Source organism: Triticum aestivum, chromosome 7B, assembly GCF_018294505.1.
Source record: "Triticum aestivum cultivar Chinese Spring chromosome 7B, IWGSC CS RefSeq v2.1, whole genome shotgun sequence".
Classification (NCBI taxonomy): domain Eukaryota; kingdom Viridiplantae; phylum Streptophyta; class Magnoliopsida; order Poales; family Poaceae; genus Triticum; species Triticum aestivum.
This window is the reverse complement of record NC_057813.1, coordinates 35484433-35491144: the sequence shown is the minus strand read 5'-3', so window position 1 is coordinate 35491144 and position 6712 is coordinate 35484433.

Here is a 6712-nt window from a genome sequence, read left to right as displayed (position 1 = left end):
GCAGAAATGTGTGTGTTTGGATAGTCTTTCTAGCATTTGATCAATAAAAGGTAAAGGGTAATGATCTTTCTTAGTAGCTTTATTTAATTTACGGAAATCAATTACCATCCTATAACCTGTAATAATTCTTTGCGGGATCAATTCATCTTTATCATTAGGAATGACAGTAATACCTCCCTTTTTAGGAACACAATGGACATGACTTACCCATTCACTGTCAGCAATGGAATAAATTATACCTGCTTCAAGGAGCTTTAGTATCTCCTTTCTTACCACTTCTTTCATCTTGGGATTCAGTCGTCGTTGAGGATCTCTAATTGGCTTGGCATCTTTCTCCACATTTATTTTGTGTTGGCATAACGTGGGACTAATGCTCTTAAGATCATCCAGAGTATATCCAATAGCAGCTCGGTGCTTCTTCAAAGTTTTCAATAATCTTTCTTCTTCTTGCTCTGAAAGGTTAGAACTAATAATAATAGGATATATTTTCTTCTCATCAAGATAAGCATACTTAAGATTATCAGGTAATGGTTTGAGTTCAAACACGGGATCACCCTTGGGTGGAGGGGGATCCCCAGGAATTTCAACGGGAAGGTTATGTTTCAGCATAGGTTCCTGTTTAAGGTACACTTCATCTATTTCCCTTCTCTCCTTCATAAACATATCATTTTCATGGTCTAGCAAATATTGTTCTAACGGATCAGTAGGGGGCACAGGAATAGAAGCAAGACCAATAATCTCATCCTTACTAGGTGATTCTCTATCACGGGGTTGTCTACGAAATTTAGCAAAATTAAACTCATGTTTCATATCGCCCAAGCCAATCTCAACAATATCCTTTTCACAGTCAATCTTAGCTTTAACAATATTCAAGAAGGGTCTACCAAAAATAATGGGATAAAAACCATCTTGTGGGGAACCAAGAACAAGAAAATCAGCAGGGTATTTAACCTTCCCACACAAGACTTCAACATCTCTAACTATCCCAATTGGTTTAATGGTATCCCTATTAGCAAGATTAATAGTAACATCAATGTCTTGTAATTCAACAGGTGCAATTTCGTGCATAATTTCTTTATATAAATCATAGGGTATTGCACTAGCACTAGAACCCGTATCACATAAGCCATGATAACAATGATCTCCTATTTTAACAGAAATAACAGGCATGCCTACGACAGTTCTATGTATCTTAGTATCTGGTCTAGCAATATTAGCAGTCTCACCACAGAAATAAATAACATGCCCATCTAAATCATCATCCAAGAGATCTTTAACCATAGCAATACTAGGTTCAACTTTGATTTGCTCAGGACGTGTATAAGTCCTAGTATTACTCTTACGAACAATAGTTGAAGTTTTAGCATGATCCTTTATCCTAACAGGGAAAGGAGGTTTCTCAACATAAGTAGTAGGAACAATAGGATCACTATAGGTGATAGTCTTTTCTTCAACTGTAATAGGTGCAACTACTTTCACTTCAACGGGAGGATTATATTTAAACCATTTCTCTTTAGGGAGATCAACATGACTAGCAAAAGATTCACAGAAAGAAGCTACTATATCAGAGTCAAGTCCATATTTAGCGCTAAATCCACGAAAAGCATCGGTATCCATAAAAGATTTAACACAATCGAACTTAGGTGTCATACCTGACTCCTTACCATCGTCGGAACCCCAATCTTCAGAGTTTCTTTTAATTCTTTCCAATAAGTCCCATTTGAAATCAATAGTCTTCAGCATAAAAGAACCAGCACACGAAGTATCTGTTGGAAATATGCCCTAGAGGCAATAATACATTGATTATTATTATATTTCCTTGTTCATGATAATTGTTTATCATCCATGCTAGAATTGTATTGATAGGAAACTCAGATACATGTGTGGATACATAGACAACACCATGTCCCTAGTAAGCCTCTAGTTGACTAGCTCGTTAATCAATAGATGGTTACGGTTTCCTGACCATGGACATTGGATGTCGTTGATAACGGGATCACATCATTAGGAGAATGATGTGATGGACAAGACCCAATCCTAAGCCTAGCACAAGATCATGTAGTTCGTATGCTAAAGCTTTTCTAATGTCAAGTATCATTTCCTTAGACCATGAGATTGTGCAACTCCCGGATACCGTAGGAGTGCTTTGGGTGTGCCAAACGTCACAACGTAACTGGGTGGCTATAAAGGTACACTACGGGTATCTCTGAAAGTGTCTGTTGGGTTGGCACGAATCGAGATTGGGATTTTGTCACTCCGTGTAAACGGAGAGGTATCTCTGGGCCCACTCGGTAGGACATCATCATAATGTGCACAATGTGACCAAGGGGTTGATCACGGGATGATGTGTTACGGAACGAGTAAAGAGACTTGCCGGTAACGAGATTGAACAAGGTATCGGTATACCGACGATCGAATCTCGGGCAAGTACCATACCGCTAGACAAAGGGAATTGTATACGGGATCGATTGAGTCCTTGACATCGTGGTTCATCCGATGAGATCATCGTGGAACATGTGGGAGCCAACATGGGTATCCAGATCCCGCTGTTGGTTATTGACCGGAGAACATCTCGGTCATGACTACATGTCTCCCGAACCCGTAGGGTCTACACACTTAAGGTTCGATGACGCTAGGGTTATAAAGGAAGCTTGTATGTGGTTACCGAATGTTGTTCGGAGTCCCGGATGAGATCCCGGACGTCACGAGGAGTTCCGGAATGGTCCGGAGGTAAAGATTTATATATAGGAAGTCCTGTTTCGGCCATCGGGACAAGTTTCGGGGTCATCGGTATTGTACCGGGACCACCGGAAGGGTCCCGGGGGCCCACCGGGTGGGGCCACCTGTCCCGGGGGGCCACATGGGCTGTAGGGGGTGCGCCTTGGCCTACATGGGCCAAGGGCACCAGCCCCTAGAGGCCCATGCGCCAAGATAAAGGAAAAAGGGGAGAGTCCTAAAGGGGGAAGGCACCTCCGAGGTGCCTTGGGGAGGATGGACTCCTCCCCCCTCCTTAGCCGCACCCCTTCCTTGGAGGAGGGGGCAAGGCTGCGCCTCCCCCCTCTCCCCTGCCCCTATATATAGTGGAGGGGAGGGAGGGCATCCATACCTGAGCCCTTGGCGCCTCCCTCCCTCCCGTGACACCTCCTCCTCTCCCGTAGGTGCTTGGCGAAGCCCTGCAGGATTGCCACGCTCCTCCATCACCACCACGCCGTTGTGCTGCTGCTGGATGGAGTCTTCCTCAACCTCTCCCTCTCTCCTTGCTGGATCAAGGCGTGGGAGACATCGTCGAGCTGTACGTGTGTTGAACGCGGAGGTGCCGTCCGTTCGGCACTAGGATCATCGGTGATCTGAATCACGACGAGTACGACTCCATCAACCCCGTTCACTTGAACGCTTCCGCTTAGCGATCTACAAGGGTATGTAGATGCACTCTCCTTTCTACTCGTTGCTGGTCTCTCCATAGATAGATCTTGGTGTTACGTAGGAAAATTTTTGAATTTCTGCTACGTTCCCCAACAGTGGCATCATGAGCTAGGTCTATTGCGTAGATTCTTTGCACGAGTAGAACACAAAGTAGTTGTGGGCGTCGATATTGTTCAATATGCTTGCCGTTACTAGTCTTATCTTGATTCGGCGGCATCGTGGGATGAAGCGGCCCGGACCAACCTTACACGTACGCTTACGTGAGACCGGTTCCACCGACAAACATGCACTAGTTGCATAAGGTGGCTGGCGGGTGTCTGTCTCTCCCACTTTAGTCGGATCGGATTCGATGAAAAGGGTCCTTATGAAGGGTAAATAGCAATTGGCATATCACGTTGTGGTTCATGCGTAGGTAAGAAACGTTCTTGCTAGAAACCCATAGCAGCCACGTAAAACATGCAAACAACAATTAGAGGACGTCTAACTTGTTTTTGCAGGGTATGCTATGTGATGTGATATGGCCAAAAGGATGTGATGAATGATATATGTGATGTATGAGATTGATCATGTTCTTGTAATAGGAATCACGACTTGCATGTCGATGAGTATGACAACCGGCAGGAGCCATAGGAGTTGTCTTTATTTATTTGTGACCTGCGTGTCAACTTAAACGTCATGTAATTACTTTACTTTATTGCTAACCGTTAGCCATAGTAGTAGAAGTAATAGTTGGCGAGGCAACTTCATGAAGACACGATGATGGAGATCATGATGATGGAGATCATGGTGTCATGCCGGTGACGATGATGATCATGGAGCCCCGAAGATGGAGATCAAAAGGAGCAAAGTGATGATGGCCATATCATGTCACTATTTGATTGCATGTGATGTTTATCATGTTTATACATCTTATTTGCTTAGAACGACGGTAGTAAATAAGATGATCCCTTACAACAATTTCAAGAAGTGTTCTCCCCTAACTGTGCACCGTTGCGACAGTTCGCTGTTTCAAAACATCACGTGATGATCGGGTGTTTTATTCAGACGTTCAAATACAACGGGTGTTGACGAGCCTAGCATGTACAGACATGGCCTCGGAACACACGCGAAACACTTAGGGTTAACTTGACGAGCCTAGCATGTACAGACATGGCCTCGGAACACGGAGACCGAAAGGTCGAACATGAGTCGTATAGAAGATACGATCAACATGAAGATGTTCACCGATGATGACTAGTCCGTCTCACGTGATGATCGGACACGGCCTAGTTTGACTCGGATCATGTAATCACTTAGATGACTAGAGGGATGTCTATCTGAGTGGGAGTTCATAAGATGAACTTAATTATCCTGAACATAGTCAAAAGGTTTTTGCAAATTATGTCGTAGCTCACGCTATAGTTCTACTGTTTAGATATGTTCCTAGAGAAAAATTAGTTGAAAGTTGATAGTAGCAATTATGCGGACTAGGTCCGTAAACTGAGGATTGTCCTCATTGCTTCATAGAAGGCTTATGTCCTTAATGCACCGCTCAGTGTGCTGAACCTCGAACGTTGTCTGTGGTTGTTGCGAACATCTGACATACACGTTTTGATAACTACGTGATAGTTCAGTTAAACGGTTTAGAGTTGAGGCACCAAAGACGTTTTTGAAACATCGCGAAACATATGAGATGTTTTGAGGGCTGAAATTGGGATTTCAGGCTCGTGCCCATGTCAAGAGGTATAAGACCTCCGATGACTTTCTTAACCTGCAAACTAAGGAGAAAAGCTCAATTGTTGAGCTTGTGCTCAGATTGTCTGAGTACAACAATCATTTGAATCGAGTGGGAGTTGATCTTCCAGATAAGACAGTGATGGTTCTCCAAAGTCATTGCCACCAAGCTGTTAGAGCTTCGTGATGAACTATAACATATCAGGGATAGATATGATGATCCTTGAGGTATTCGCGATGTTTGACACCGCGAAAGTAGAAATCAAGAAGGAGCATCAATTGTTGATGGTTGGTGAAACCACTAGTTTCAAGAAGGGCAAGGGCAAGAAGGGATACTTCATGAAACGGCAAATCAGCTGCTGCTCTAGTGAAGAAACCCAAGGTAAAACCCAAACCCGAGACTAAGTGCTTCTGTAATAAGGGGAACAACCACTAGAGCAGAATTACCCTAGATACTTGGTAGATAAGAAGGCTGGCAAGGTCGATAGAAGTATATTGGATATACATTGTGTTAATGTGTACTTTGCTAGTACTCCTAGTAGCACCAGGGTATTAGATACCGGTTCGGTTGCTAAGTGTTAGTAACTCGAAACAAAAGGCTACGGAATAAACGGAGACTAGCTAAAGGTGAGCTGACGATATGTGTTGGAAGTTTTTCCAAGCTTGATATGATCAAGCATCGCACGCTCCCTCTACCAAAGAGATTGGTGTTAAACCTAAATAATTGTTATTTGGTGTTTGCGTTGAGCATAGACATGATTGGATTACGTCTATCGCAATACGGTTATTCATTTAAGGAGAATAATGGTTACTCTGTTTATTTGAATAATACCTTCAATGGTCTTACACCTAAAATGAATGGTTTATTAAATCTCGATCGTAGTGATACACATGTTCATGCCAAAAGATAGTAATGATAGTACCACCTACTTGTGGCACTGCCACGTAAGTCATATCGGTATAAAACGCATGAAGAAGCTCCATATTGATGGATCTTTGGGCTCACTCGTTTTTGAAAAGTTTGAGACATGCGAACCATGTCTATTGGTGTATATGCATGAAGAAACTCCATGCAAATGGACCGTTTTGACTCACTTGATTTTGAATCACTTGGGACATGCAAATCATACCACATGGGCAAGATGACTGAAAAGCCTCGTTTTCAGTAAGATGGAACAAGATAGCAACTTGTTGGAAGTAACACATTTTGATGTGTGCAGTCCAATGAGTGCTGAGGCATGCAGTGAATATCGTTATGTTCTTACTTCACAGATGATTCGAGTAGATGTTGAGTATATTTACTTGATGAATCACGAGTCTGAATTATTGAAAGGTTCAAGTAATTTCAGTGTGAAGTTGAAAGATCGTCGTGACAAGAGGATAAAAGATCTATGATATGATCATAGAGATGAATATCTGAATCACGAGTTTGGCACAGAATTAAGACATTGTGGAAATTGTTTCACAACTAATACAGCCTGGAACACCATAGTGTGATGGTGTGTCCGAACATCATAGTTGCACCCTATTGGATATGGTGCATACCATGATGTCTCTTATCGAATTACCACTATCG